Source organism: Babylonia areolata, chromosome 2 (genome assembly GCF_041734735.1).
Source record: "Babylonia areolata isolate BAREFJ2019XMU chromosome 2, ASM4173473v1, whole genome shotgun sequence".
Lineage (NCBI taxonomy): Eukaryota > Metazoa > Mollusca > Gastropoda > Neogastropoda > Buccinidae > Babylonia > Babylonia areolata.
Genome location: NC_134877.1, coordinates 38,332,544 through 38,349,447, shown reverse-complemented (window position 1 = coordinate 38,349,447; position 16,904 = coordinate 38,332,544). Strand labels below are relative to the sequence as shown.

At 43.5% G+C, this 16,904-nt stretch overlaps 1 protein-coding gene across 2 annotated transcripts in view; it reads right to left on the bottom strand.

Annotated features, from left to right (window-relative positions):
• The window catches only part of LOC143301061 (5'-AMP-activated protein kinase subunit gamma-like), a 575,294-nt gene extending 573,206 nt beyond the window's left edge, over window positions 1-2,088 (bottom strand). For both annotated transcript variants that reach the window (XM_076615127.1, XM_076615139.1), the window contains exons 1-2: window positions 1,949-2,088; window positions 1-1,479 (exon numbers count right to left, since the gene is read on the bottom strand). The exon at window positions 1-1,479 is cut by the window's left edge and continues 568 nt beyond it. The gene's annotated coding sequence lies outside the window, so the exon portion shown is untranslated. The remainder of the gene's footprint in view (window positions 1,480-1,948) is intronic.
• Between the last annotated feature and the right edge of the window lie 14,816 nt (window positions 2,089-16,904).

Below are 16,904 nucleotides of genomic sequence, written 5' to 3'. Positions count from 1 at the left end.
ACTTCACGGTCTTGGGCAGCAGTGAAAATAAACCGTTTGACAAATCAACGTTCTGCAGCACTGTTGTCCAACATTCCCTCTGTACACTTGTGTATTTGTGTGGTTCGCCTAGATTCGGACGATTTTAACGGCAACTTTCTGGTGTGTTCATCAACTCTTTTTTCTTTCTTTCTTTCTGTCCTTCCCTTTTTTTTCTTTTTTGCGCTGGATATGACACACTTCACACAACACTGGTTCGATAAAAACCGCGCGCGCGACGTCCTCTCAATGACGAAACTCAAACGCCTGCGAATCGCTCGTCAAAATCAATCTAATGGCATCCTCCCACCCCTACCCCCACCCCCTCCCACCAAGTTGCACACAGTGAACTTGTTGTGCGATGCCCTGCGCGTCTCTGTTTCTGCACCGCTGGAGTTTGATTTCCTTCTTTTGCTTCTAGCTCAGCATCAGCACTTCTGCGACTGTTAGTGCGGGTGCTGCTACTGCTGCTGGTTTCACGTTGCTATCTGTGCAACAGTTGTTCCTGTTGTTGAGGTTGATGATGGTGATGGTGATGGTGATGGTGATGCAGCTGCTGCTGTTGTGTCAACCTGTGATGGTACGGCTTCCTGTTCAGTGACTTGAGAAGAAAGAGAGAATGAACAAAAAAAAAGAAGACTCTTTTCCGTAAATAACTGGTTCACTGGAAGAAGACTTATTCCAAGGCGAGCTGAAACTGAAGAGGTTATTGTTGGGTTCGGTACAGACAGTTTCAGCAATAAACGATAAGTTGAGTGGATTATTAGAAAAAAAAAGGTCCAACGTGATAGTATTCACCAGTCACTGGTGGCTTAAACAGTGGACACAGCAGACTTGAGAAGCCGTTGCCAGTTATGCTCGTGTCCAGTTAATTTGAGATTTAGTTTTCTGACAACTCACATCAAGTCAGTAGCTCAAGCTTGCCGTTGTTCAGTTGTCTTTCTTTTCAGTTCAAAACTGTGTACCCTAAACGCTGTATTATTGTCTTCAGTCTTGAATGAAAACGTTCAAACCAACAGCTGTCAAACAGGTCACTAGCGACGGGTGTCTTCAGCACAGGTCACACACACCAGATGTGACAGGCAAGCCGCCACCAAAGCCAATTCAATGTCCAGAAAAGGTCAGTTCGAACAACACCGGTGAACAAGGTCACAATTAAACACACCACTGGTGGGGGGTGGGGGGGTGGCGGGAGTCTCAGTTAATGCTGAAGGTTTGTTTCACTGCAGGGACATCTGTGGACAGGAACGCCAGTCCACACGTGAGGCCACTGTCGCCAGTATTCAACAACAACCCCGCGGCACGTGATGGGGGACTGGCAGCAGTGAACTGTGCAGAATCAGAACTCTGGCTTCCTCAGTCCTCAGTGCTCAGTGCTCAGCGGTCTGAAGCAAAAGATAAGTGCACCTGCCGGTCACAAGAAGGACTATCTGCTGCCAGATGACTGGTCAATACTTGGACCTGACAGACAGAGAATGGAACAGTATGTACATTAGAGCACCGGCGCAAAAATGTACGCTAAAGTACGCATATTATCTCAGTCTTTCTGTCTCTCTGTCTCACTGTATCTCTCTCTCTCTCTCTCTCTCTCTCTCTCTCACACACGCACCCATACACACACACACACACACACACACACACACACACACAGAGTGACTCGTGAAAACTGCAAAAAAGACGAAACCAATCAGACTTGCAGATTAAAACGAACTCGTGAGAACGGTGGAAAGGAAAAAACAACAACAAAAAAACAAATCACAAAGACTGAACAACAGTATATAAAAAGTAATACTGAACACACACACACACACACACACACACACACACACACACACACATATATATATATATATATATATATATATATAAGCACATCTGTAGCCCATCTGTGAGCCTAACCTCCTTTACAAAAAAAAAAAAAAGAACCCACCACAATCCAATAAAGAAAACAAACACAATCAACGTGATGAAAGAATAGAATTAACGCGAACATCCGAGCACGGTGTCAGCTTTACACTGAATCAGCACTGACAGTGACGGTGACTGTGTTGATAGTTGATCAGTCAAAGCGCACATCAAGTCGTCAGAGAAATCCCGCTGGTAGGTACACTGAGGCCTACGACGTAGATAAACTAAAGGTCAAGAACAACAACAGCTGAAAACTGAAGATCTGTCACACACACACACACACACACACACACACAGAGTAGCCGCGTCGGACTTTAAGGACGGGAAACACACTTCCAACAAAACAATTACGTCCGTGTGACGAAAAAAAACAAAAAAAAAAAAAAAACGAAAAAAGAAAACAATCAAGAGGAAGAAGAAGAAGAGGAAGAAGAAGTCGACTACAGCAAATTTAATGACAACAGCCTTTGAGGTTGACGGTGTGAAACTCCGTGCTGTTTGTTGTACAGGTCCACTTTAGTTTTCAGTCTTGTTCTTTGTGTGTGTGTGTGTGTGTGTGTGTGTGTGTGTGTGTGTGTGTGTGTTTTCCCTCTTGCTTCGGTTGCCTTACTCACAGTCAACGGCAAGTCAGGTAAGTAAGTATAGTGGAAGGCTGTCTGCTGTACACCAACGGCTGCCGCGGCGTTTGACATTTCAAACAGGCGTCAGTAAAGCAAAGCACACGTTGGCAATTTTCTGGGTCTCTCCGTGTCTACACACACACACACACACGCACGCACACACACAGACATATATATTCACACACTTACACAAACATATGCATCCCACGTATGCACGCCCTCCCTCCACGCCCAGCTGCCTGCGTGGTGGAACAGGATGCGCTGTGTGTGTGTGTGTGTGTGTGTGTGTGTGACGTGTGTGTGCGCGCGCGCGTGTACGCGTCGTGTGTGTGTGTGTGTGTGTGTGTGTGTGTGTGTGTGTGTGTATTCGTTGTCAGCAAAACGTGATTCCGGGCTGGCCGGACACAATCTTCACAACTCGCGGCAATCAATAATTAGACACTGGATGAAACACACACACACTGCCTGACAGCACGCTGCTCTCTCTCTCTCTCTCTCTCTCTCTCTCTCTCTTCACAGTTCAGTCGAAAAAACACACAAAAACAACAACAACAACCTACCAACCAAACAACCAGCCACGCGTCTGTACTCAACGACACACACACTATGTATATGATCGTTCGTCGACTGAGTCCAAAGGTATATATATACATATGGAAAAAAAAAAAAAAGCCCTCTGGCAATACTTGCTTGGTAAGCGGATGGTTTAAAGCGGACAGCTGATCGTTTGACTTTGAACAAGATCTCGTGACTTCTGCTATCCCCCGGCGCCTGCAGGCATTAAGAAGAATCAGAAAAATATATACGCACTTCCCATTTCTCAATAGACTTCACTCATGGCCTGTCCAGCGCAGCGCCCGTTTTTTTTTTTTTTTTTTTTTTTTTTTGTGTGTGTGTGTGTGCGTATGTTAGTGCGTCTGCTTTCTTTTATAACGTAGATGTGATGTAGAGCCGTTGTGTATTTCACGGATCAGTCTGCACTGCACGCTTTGACAGCCCACCTACAAAGCTGGAACTAACTGGACATCACCAGCTTTCGGAAACACAGTGGCCCTGCGTCAGTCTCAGTCTCAGTCTAAGTCTCAGTCTCCCACTGGTCCCGTGTAAAAAAAAGAACAACAAACTGGAAATCCTCACCTTCCCACGTGGGGCCGTCCGGCCGGGAACATTCACATCAGTCTAGCGAGAGGAGGGGAGTCAGTGTGTGCGGGGGAGGGGGCGGGGGGGACAGGGTGCAGCTAGCTGCTACTGATTCAATACACGATCTGTGTGAACAGTAACAACATCACTGACACTACTACAACACAACACAACACAACACAAACACAGCACGCAGATTCCTGGAAGAGAGCACAACAAGACGTGTTGGACAGCCGGCACAACTTCGCCGGCGCCGGGCGGGCAACTAGCAACAGCCCGCTGAATCTAACAACACGCAAAACACATGCGCTCGCTCGCTCGCGCGCATACACACACATTCACTGACACGGATAACTGAATATGCACACAAGCACGCAAACACAGTCGTGCGCACGCACGCACGCACACGTCTCTACACACACACACACACACACACACACGCACGCACGCACGCGCGCACTCACCTTCCCACATGCGCCGCCTCTACACACGTGCGACATGGGAGATACACAATGAAAGAGGGAGAGAAAGAGAGAGACAGACAGACAGACAGAGGCAGACACAGAGACAGACACACATACAGAATTGTAGCATTCCGGCATTCATTCACACACACACACACACACACACACACACACACACACACACACACACACACACACACATGTGCGAACTTGAAGCGAGATGGGAGTAACAGAGAGAGACAGACAGACAGACAGACATACAAACAGACACAGACAAAGAAGAGAGAAGCGAAGCATTAACTATCACACACACACACTCTCTCTCTCTCTCTCACTGACTGGTATGTGAAGCACCCCTCGACCTCCACACATGCAGTGCCAACTTCTGGTGAGATCTACCCATCCATCCATCCATCCATCTACCTTGCTCAGGTAACTCCTCGGAGAAGTTGGCGTGGCCATGCACATGTGTTTAGTGGAGGTAACCGACACAGACATTTCAGACACACAACTGAGCGCGCGCGACTGCACCCACGCACATACTACACACACTCATACTCAAACGTACATCCGTGTGCACACACACACACACACACACACACACACACACACACACACACACGCTCTCTCTCCTCCTCCCCCTCCTCCCATCCCTCCCCCCCACACACACATTCACTCATACGCGCATTAGCTCTTTTAGTCACACACACACACACACACACACACACACACACACATACACGCTCTCTCTCCCCCTCCCCTCCCTTCCCCCTCTCCCCCCCCCCCACACACACACACACATTCACTCATACGCGCATTAGCTCTTTTAGTCACACACACACACACACACACACACACACACACACACACACACACACACACAAACACACACACAGAGTTTCTCTCTCTCCCCCAGGCTCTCTCTCTCTCTCTTCCTCTCTCTGTCTCTCTCTCAGACACACACACGCATGCACGCACATACATTCGAACACACACTCACCGGCACACACATCCACAGTCACACACACACACACGCTCTCACTCACACGCACAGGTAAATCCATGCTGCTGCTGCTACACATACACACACGCACACACACACACACACACACACACACACACACACACACACACACACACACCACTCACAGGTAAAACGCATGCCGTTGCTGCGGCAATTCATTGCGCATCTGCATGCAGCTCGCCCAGCATCCCATACCAGCCCCACGAGAACAAGTTCAAACCTCGTGGCTGGGGGATACAGTGGGACCCCCACCCCCCACCCCCACCCCCCCACAAGCCCCCTCCCCTTACCTGCCTGCCTAGCATCTCAACGACCCCCCACCCTCACAGCCCTCTCAACCCTCCCTCCTCCTCCCCCGTAACTCGCCCATTCCCTCCTCCTCCTCTCCCCTCCCTGCCCCCTCAGTCCCATCACCCCCTAACCCCTTCCTTCTCTGTCTTACCCTGACTCACCCTACCCTGTCTCACTGGAGCTCTACACACCACGTGGACTGAACTGAACCGACAATAGGCAACAAGGTCTATAGAGAGAGAGACGCTCCCGGGGATTGGAGGTTAGGTAGGAGGGGGAGGGGAGGAAAAGGAGATGATGGGAGGAGAGAGAGGGAGAGAGGGGGTTGGGGGGGGGGGGAAGAGGAGAGATGGGTGTTGAGGAGCGACGGGGTGGAAATGGGAGGAGAGGGGAGGGGGAATCACTGAGGGGAAGGAAGGGGGGGGAGGGAGGGAGGAGTAGCGAGACGGGGAAACGTATTATTAGTGGTGCTGGTGTTGGGTGTTGTTTGGGTGAAAAAGTCTTTGTCTGGAATCTGGAAAGATACGTTGCAGGAACCTTTGGCAGGTCATCGTTCGCAACGGGTGATGGGAGCGCATGGCTTTGATTAGTCTATGAATCTGTCTGTTTTTGTTTTAATCTCAAATTGTCCTCCTCTCTCTCTCTCTCTCTCTCTCTCTCTCTCTCTCTCTCTATATATATATATATATATATATATATGTGTGTGTGTGTGTGTGTGTGTGTGTGTGTGTGTGTGTGTGTGTGTGTGCGTGTGTAAGTTCATTTAACTAACTATATTGAAGTAAATTTTATATTCTACTTCCAACTGACACAGCTGATGTCAAGTTGTTCTCCAAGACGTCCTGGTTCAGCACTGTGTCTTCCTAGCAGCAGGGTGGGCTAGGGGTGGGAGCGGGGTTGGGGTGTCTACCCGGCTCCAACGGACACCCCGAGTTGAGCTCAATGATGTCCTGTGGCAGCCGGCTGCATCTCACTAACCAGGTGGGAGGGGGAGGGGGCGGCGGGGGGGGGGAGGTATGAGGGGGGCCGGGGGATGGGGGTGGGTTGATTTACTCCTGGGAGGCAGCCAAGGACTGTACAGTCTTATTGCGTGATACAACGTTTCTCTCCTGACCGTTTTTAGTCGTTTCACACAGCCACAGGAGGAGATTGAGCATGTGCTCTCTCTCTCTCTCTCTCAATGACATCACTGTTTAGTTGTGTGTTTGATTTGTTTTGTTTAGTTCCTTTTATTGTTTTGTTGTTCGGGGTGGGGTGTGCGTGTTTGTCTTTACTTTGTTTGGACTTACATTCCCCCCCCCATACCCCCCCTCTCTCTCTCTTCTTAAATTCAGCTGTTTTCTAGGGAATATCATAACGACATGTCCACACTCCAGGCCCTTGACTCCCCTGATCCTGGTCCACTGATCCAGTCCCTGAAGGCCTCCCTCACAACCCTTACCCAAACAGCCCCAACGACCCTCCAGTGAGTGCCTGCCCATGTAGGCCTCCCAGGCAACGAGCGTGCAGACCACCTTGCTAAGGAAGGAAGCCAGCTCACACAGCCAACCGTTCCTGCTACGTATGAGGAAGCAAAAACTCTCCTCCGCAGCAGATTCCGAAGAGGCTGGGTCACCCTGAACGGAGGCTACCAGCCACTCCAGGATCCCACCAGGACACTGGAGAGGAGACACCAGACTACCATCTACCGCTTTCGCACAGGACACTGCGGCCTCCGAGCACACCTGAAGAGGATGGAGTGGCAGCCACATCCCTATGTGACTGCGGCCAGGCTGACCAGACCCCATCCCATATTCTCCAAAAAAAACAACAACAACAATAACAACAACAACAAAACAAACAAACAAACAAAAAACAAGAAAAAACAAACAAACAAAACAACAACAGAAAACAAAAAAAACAAACAAAACAAAAAAAACAAAAAACAAAAACAAAACAAAAAACAGGCTGACTCTCATTCAGTTATACAGATTAACTCGCTTATAACTCATTTCTACAGAAATGATCTGAAACAAACATGCTGTTGCAGATAACTGACAATCAAATCAAGACATTCTGCAAGCAAATTTCAGATCCGTCCGAACCCCTTGACTGCCATAAACGTATAACGTATGTGCATAGTACCTGTCACTGATGACGTCAACAGAAAAAGGGGGAAATAACTCTGGAAGGCTGAAAATTCACACAGTTTATCGAGAGTGGTATATCTCCAGACCATTTTCTCATTTTTTAGGCTTATTGTTTTGGATAATGTTTTATGACCTGAAACACCACTTTCTGCTGTTTCCACCCTGGCACTGAAGGGGTTTATGGAATATATATGAAATATTAATATCATTATATCAAAGGAGGGGGGAAAAGAAGAAGAAAAACCCACCTCTCAACAATCCCCTCCGCACCCCCCCCCCCACCCCCCCCCCACCCCCAACCCTCTTTTTTTTTTCTTTCCAATATTGGATATCCTGTCACACTCAATCTCTCGATTCCCAGCAACAGTGTAAAAGTCAGTCGTGACCGACTATGATAATCAGCAGAGCAAAATACTGTAATTCGAAATAAATTGATACCACATAAATATAAATCACATACGTCAATGTTTGGTTTATGCAAATTTTATTCAGTGCTGGGAAGAAAACACAACTTAATCTAAGTAAATTCATAAAATTTGGAAGGGTTGTGTAACTTTTGTTACATCTAAAACATACTTGTCAGTATGTTTAAGTTTGATTTGTTTTGTTGCAAATCATCATTAGCGCGCACGCGTGTGTGTGTGTGCTTGCGTGGGTGTGCGTTTTTGCGTGTTTCGGAGACATCGTTGGACTGTGAAGTTGTGATTCAATGAGTATGTATTGTTATTGTATCCTCCACACCCCAAAAGGGGCAAAACGGTTTTCTTTCTTTCTTTCTTTTGCGTTCGACAGCTACGCAGTCAGGGTCGAAGTCCGAGGGATGCCACAAACTCGGACGTCCGGTGAAGATCGGCTGCCGTCCCCCAGAGCTTGGTTTTGAGGTCAGCACCCCCAGGCCAGTCTTGCACTGACCTTGCCTTGCCTGACTGGAGGCTTGACCAAGAGATAGAGGGTAAAAGGGTTCAATTTCTTTGAATCTTTGAAGCTGAGGAGGAAAACTACCGTCTTGACTACCTGGGATAGAACTTGATAGTTGTGGAAGAGTGTCTTGCCCCCACGTTACATCCCCACTCTCTCGGGGTCAAGAAGACTCGTCTTTTAGGACAGTCGGAGTTGGGGGTGACCCCCAAAGGCCAACTAGCCTCAAAGGCTGCAACACTGGGAGCCAGCCGGTTGCAACCTTGCCTCCAAGTTTTGTTTGAGAGTCTTGGTCCTCCACAAAAAAAAGACTGAGACTGTGGATTTCCATCGCGGAGGAGAAAGCCATTGATCATCCAGCTCTCTCTCTCTGTGCTGGAAGTAGTGCACCAAACGCACGCGCGTGAGAGCGTACTTACACAGAGAGAGAGGGACACACACACACACACACACACACACACACACACACACACACACACACACACACACACACACACAAAGTGAGAGAGACAGACACACACACAGAGTGACACACACACACACACACACACACACACACACACACACACATACATACACACACACACACACACACGCAGAGTGAGACAGACAGACAGACAGACAGAGAGTGGGAGAGAGAGACAGACAGACAGACAGAGAGTGAGAGAGACAGACACACACACACACGCGCACGCGCGGACGTACACACATACACACACACACACACACACACACACACACACACACACACACACACAGAGGGGGGGGGGGATGCGGAATGGATCAAGCTGAGCGGAAGACTACAGTGGGTGGGTGCAGACAGCAGAAGGTGGGTGGCACACGCCTACCGTGCGCTTCCTCTTTGAATGGAGCATGAGCTCTTTTTTCCCTAAGGTCTAATGCAAAGGGAGTGGCGGTATCATTTTAGTGAAACGATATCATTCAATGATAATTCGGATAGAAAGATGGGAAAGGGGTGGGGGTTGGGGGGTGGGGGTGGATGGGTGGGTGGGGGGGGGACAAAAGAATAATAATAATAATAATAATAATGGTATTTATATAGCGCTGGATCTTGTGCAGAGACAAATCAAAGCGCTTTCGCACCAGTCATTCACACGCATGCATAACTCTAATACTGCAGAAACTAAAGACAAGGAAGGGCAGGCAAGGGAGGCTATTTTGGGAAGAGGTGGGTTTTAAGGCCAGACTTGAAAGAGCTGAGTGTGGAGACTTGACGAAGCGAAAAAGGAAGTTCATTCCAATCGCAAGGTCCAGAAACAGAGAAAGAACGGCGGCCAATAGTCGAGTGTTTGAATCTGGGTATGCGTAAACAGAGTGGATCCGAGGCCGATCGTAGTGAGCGAGATGGAGTGTAGAGGTGAAGGTAGCCGCAGAGATAGGAAGGGGCAGTTTTGTGAATGCATCTAAAAGAAAGAAAGAAAGAAAGAAAAAAGGAACTAAATAAAGGAAAGAAGGAGAAACGATGAGACAACAACAAAACAAAACAAAACAAACGACGAATCAATCACGAGGGCTGAGTCAGTCGGTGTATCCTGTGTGTGTTGGCGATTTTTTTTTTTTTTTTTCACAAATAATTGATGATGATGGGAAACGAGAGCGGGAAGAGAGAATGTAGGGAAGTGGCGGGGGGTGAGAGGGGGCTTGGGGGATGGCGGGTGGGGGGCGGGGGGTGAGAGGGGGCTTGGGGGATGGCGGGTGGGGGGTAGGGGGGGGGAGGGTGTAGGCACAGAATGACCAAACACAACACTGTCAGGAACCGATTCCTAAGAACCTAAAAAAATAATGTTTCCTGGGAAAGTCGCGCAAAAGTACATTCGCGTATTCTACCCCGAAAACGGAGTAGGGCTGCCTATACAGCGGGGGGTAAAAACGGTCATACACGTAAAAGCCCACTCGTGTACACACGAGTGAACGTGGGAGTTGCAGCCCATGGTTGGAGAAGAGGATGTATGACTGTCAGCCAGTGCCTGAACTCCCTTCATGTGTATACGCACGCAGAAGATCGAATACGTGCGTTAAAACTCTCTCCATACGGACGGCGAAAGAGACGACGTTAACAGCGTTTCATCCCAGTTATCATCATCAAAATATTGCAAGCGGAACACTCTTATACTGAAGAGGTGAATGTTGACAAAGAATACCACAATTCTGACGACGGAAGCTAAAGGTTGGGTCATTCAGACACCCACTGGACATCCGAGGGGTCTGTGTAGAGGAGAAGAGAGGACTGGCCGTACTGAGTGAGTTAAAGTCACCTCCCTTCGCTCGTTTTAATTTTTCATCTTTCTTTTCAACACGTTCTCTCCTCCACCCCTACCCCCCACCCGCCCTCTCCCCCACCCACCCCCCACCCCCAACCCCTCCACCCGCCATTCCCATTTCATTCCACTTGCGGTGTAGCGGTGGCACTGGTTGTGTGATGAGCCCCAGAAAAAAGGAAAGTGTCTATCTACGTCGGAGTTCGAGTCTTCAGAGTCCAGTTCCACAATCTATACGGAGCGGGACTTTCACTCCTTTCCACTGGACCTTGAATGGGGGGGGTGGGGGGTCGGGGTGCTGGCCTTTCGGGCGGAGACGACGATACACCGAGGTCCCGTGTTTCAGCGTGCATTTTTACAGCGCATGTAAAAGAGAACCCACGGCAGCAAAAGAAGGGTTGTTTGTCAAGCAAAATTATGTTGAGAATTGCATCCTGATTGTAAAACAAATGCACTTTTTTTTTCAGACGTGGGGGAGGGGAGGGGGGGGGGATAGTGGGTGGGGATGCACTGTGGCGATGTTCTCTACACGTAGAGAGTAGGCACGAAATTCATACACTTCTGTTGTGTCGAAAGGATTGCGATATGATACAATATAACACAGTACAACTCAATACAATAGAATGCAGTACAATACAATAACATAGTTCAATACAATGCAACACAATACAGGGCAGTACAATACAATACAATACAGTGCAGTACAACACAATACAATACAGTGCAGTACAACACAATACAATACAATACAGTGCAGTACAACACAACACAATACAATACAGTGCAGTACAACACAATACAATACAATACAGTGCAGTACAACACAACACAATACAATACAGTGCAGTACAACACAATACAATACAATACAATACAGTGCAGTACAACACAATACAATACAATACAGTGCAGTACAACACAACACAATACAATACAATACAGTGCAGTACAACACAATACAATACAGTGCAGTACAACACAATACAATACAATACAGTGCAGTACAACACAACACAATACAATACAATACAGTGCAGTACAACACAATACAATACAGTGCAGTACAACACAATACAACACAATACAATACAGTGCAGTACAACACAATACAGTGCAGTACAACACAATACAATACAATACAATACAGTGCAGTACAACACAATACAATACAATACAATACAGTGCAGTACAACACAATACAATACAATACAGTGCAGTACAACACAATACAATACAATACAGTGCAGTACAACACAATACAACACAATACAATACAGTGCAGTACAACACAATACAGTGCAGTACAACACAATACAATACAATACAATACAGTGCAGTACAACACAATACAACACAATACAATACAGTGCAGTACAACACAATACAATACAATACAATACAGTGCAGTACAACACAATACAACACAATACAATACAGTGCAGTACAACACAATACAATACAATACAATACAGTGCAGTACAACACAATACAATACAATACAATACAGTGCAGTACAACACAATACAATACAATACAGTGCAGTACAACACAATACAATACAATACAGTGCAGTACAACACAATACAATACAGTGCAGTACAACACAATACAATACAGTGCAGTACAACACAATACAACACAATACAATACAGTGCAGTACAACACAATACAATACAATACAATACAATACAGTGCAGAACAACACAATACAATACAATACAATACAGTGCAACACAATACAATACAATACAGTGCAGTACAACACAATACAATACAGTGCAGTACAACACAATACAATACAATACAGTGCAGTACAACACAATACAATACAATACAATACAGTGCAGTACAACACAATACAATACAATACAGTGCAGTACAAGACAATACAATACAATACAATACAGTGCAGTACAACACAATACAATACAGTGCAGTACAACACAATACAATACAATACAATACAGTGCAGTACAACACAATACAATACAATACAGTGCAGTACAAGACAATACAATACAATACAGTGCAGTACAACACAATACAATACAGTACAATACAATACAATACAATACAGTGCAGAACAACACAATACAATACAATACAGTGCAGTACAACACAATACAATACAATACAGTACAAGACAATACAATACAGTGCAGTACAACACAATACAAGACAATACAATACAGTGCAGTACAACACAATACAATACAATACAGTGCAGTACAAGACAATACAATACAATACAATACAGTGCAGTACAACACAATACAATACAGTGCAGTACAACACAATACAATACAATACAGTGCAGTACAAGACAATACAATACAATACAATACAGTGCAGTACAACACAATACAATACAATACAATACAGTGCAGTACAACACAATACAATACAATACAATACAGTGCAGTACAACACAATACAATACAGTGCAGTACAACACAATACAATACAGTGCAGTACAACACAATACAATACAATACAATACAGTGCAGTACAACACAATACAATACAATACAGTGCAGTACAACACAATACAATACAATACAGTGCAGTACAACACAACACAATACAATACAGTGGAGTACAACACAACACAATACAGTGCAGTACAACACAATACAATACAATATAGTGCAGTACAACACAATACAATACAATACAGTGCAGTACAACACAATACAATACAATACAGTGCAGTACAACACAATACAATACAATACAGTGCAGTACAACACAATACAATACAATACAGTGCAGTACAACACAATACAATACAATACAGTGCAGTACAACACAATACAATACAATACAGTGCAGTACAACACAACACAATACAATACAATACAGTGCAGTACAACACAATACAATACAATACAGTGCAGTACAACACAACACAATACAATACAATACAGTGCAGTACAACACAACACAATACAATACAATACAGTGCAGTAGAACACAACACAATACAATACAATACAATGCAGTACAACACAATACAATACAATACAGTGCAGTACAACACAATACAATACAATACAATACAGTGCAGTACAACACAACACAATACAATACAGTGCAGTACAACACAATACAATACAATACAGTGCAGTACAACACAATACAATACAGTGCAGTACGATACAATACAATACAATACAATACAATACAATATAGTGCAGTACAACACAATACAATACAATATAGTGCAGTACAACACAATACAATACAATATAGTGCAGTACAACACAATACAATACAGTGCAGTACAATACAATACAATACAATATAGTGCAGTACAACACAATACAATACAATATAGTGCAATACAACACAATACAATACAATACAGTGGAGTACAACACAATACAATACAATACAGTGCAGTACAACACAATACAATACAATACAGTGCAGTACAACACAATACAATACAATACAATACAATACAGTGCAGTACAACACAATACAATACAGCGCAGTACAACACAATACAATACAATACAGTGCAGTACAACACAATACAATACAATTCAGTGCAGTACAACACAATACAATACAATACAGTGCAGTACAACACAATACAATACAATACAATACAGTGCAGTACAACACAATACAATACAATACAGTGCAGTACAACACAATACAATACAATACAATACAGTGCAGTACAACACAACACAATACAGTGCAGTACAACACAATACAATACAATACAATACAATACAATACAGTGCAGTACAACACAATACAACACAATACAATACAATACAATACAGTGCAGTACAACACAATACAATACAATACAATACAGTGCAGTACAACACAACACAATACAATACAATACAATACAGTGCAGTACAACACAACACAATACAATACAATACAGTACAAGACAATACAATACAGTGCAGTACAACACAATACAATACAATACAGTGCAGTACAACACAATACAATACAATACAATACAGTGCAGTACAACACAATACAATACAATACAGTGCAGTACAAGACAATACAATACAATACAGTGCAGTACAACACAATACAATACAGTGCAGTACAACACAATACAATACAATACAATACAGTGCAGTACAACACAATACAATACAATACAGTGCAGTACAACACAATACAATACAATACAATACAGTGCAGTACAACACAATACAATACAATACAGTGCAGTACAACACAACAGAATACAATACAATGCAGTACAACACAATACAATACAATACAGTGCAGTAAAACACAATACAATACAATACAATACAGTGCAGTACAACACAACACAATACAATACAGTGCAGTACAACACAATACAATACAATATAGTGCAGTACAACACAATACAATACAATATAGTGCAGTACAACACAATACAATACAATACAGTGGAGTACAACACAATACAATACAATACAGTGCAGTACAACACAATACAATACAATACAGTGCAGTACAACACAATACAATACAATATAGTGCAGTACAACACAATACAATACAATATAGTGCAGTACAACACAATACAATACAATACAGTGGAGTACAACACAATACAATACAATACAGTGCAGTACAACACAATACAATACAATACAGTGCAGTACAACACAATACAATACAGTGCAGTACGATACAATACAATACAATACAATACAATATAGTGCAGTACAACACAATACAATACAATATAGTGCAGTACAACACAATACAATACAATATAGTGCAGTACAACACAATACAATACAGTGCAGTACAATACAATACAATACAATATAGTGCAGTACAACACAATACAATACAATATAGTGCAATACAACACAATACAATACAATACAGTGGAGTACAACACAATACAATACAATACAGTGCAGTACAACACAATACAATACAATACAGTGCAGTACAACACAATACAATACAATACAATACAATACAGTGCAGTACAACACAATACAATACAGCGCAGTACAACACAATACAATACAATACAGTGCAGTACAACACAATACAATACAATTCAGTGCAGTACAACACAATACAATACAATACAATACAGTGCAGTACAACACAATACAATACAATACAATACAGTGCAGTACAACACAACACAATACAATACAGTGCAGTACAACACAATACAATACAATACAGTGCAGTACAACACAATACAATACAATACAGTACAACACAATACAATACAATACAATACAATACAGTGCAGTACAACACAACACAATACAATACAGTGCAGTACAACACAATACAATACAATACAGTGCAGTACAACACAATACAATACAATACAGTGCAGTACAACACAATACAATACAATACAATACAGTGCAGTACAACACAATACAATACAATACAATACAGTGCAGTACAACACAATACAATACAATACAATACAGTGCAGTACAACACAACACAATACAGTGCAGTACAACACAATACAATACAATACAATACAATACAATACAATACAGTGCAGTACAACACAATACAACACAATACAATACAACACAGTGCAGTACAACACAATACAATACAATACAATACAGTGCAGTACAACACAATACAATACAATACAGTGCAGTACAACACAACACAATACAATACAATACAGTACAAGACAATACAATACAGTGCAGTACAACACAATACAATACAATACAGTGCAGTACAACACAATACAATACAATACAGTGCAGTACAACACAATACAATACAATACAGTGCAGTACAAGACAATACAATACAATACAGTGCAGTACAACACAATACAATACAGTGCAGTACAACACAATACAATACAATACAATACAGTGCAGTACAACACAATACAATACAATACAGTGCAGTACAACACAATACAATACAATACAATACAGTGCAGTACAACACAATACAATACAATACAGTGCAGTACAACACAACAGAATACAATACAATGCAGTACAACACAATACAATACAATACAGTGCAGTACAACACAATACAATACAATACAATACAGTGCAGTACAACACAACACAATACAATACAGTGCAGTACAACACAATACAATACAATATAGT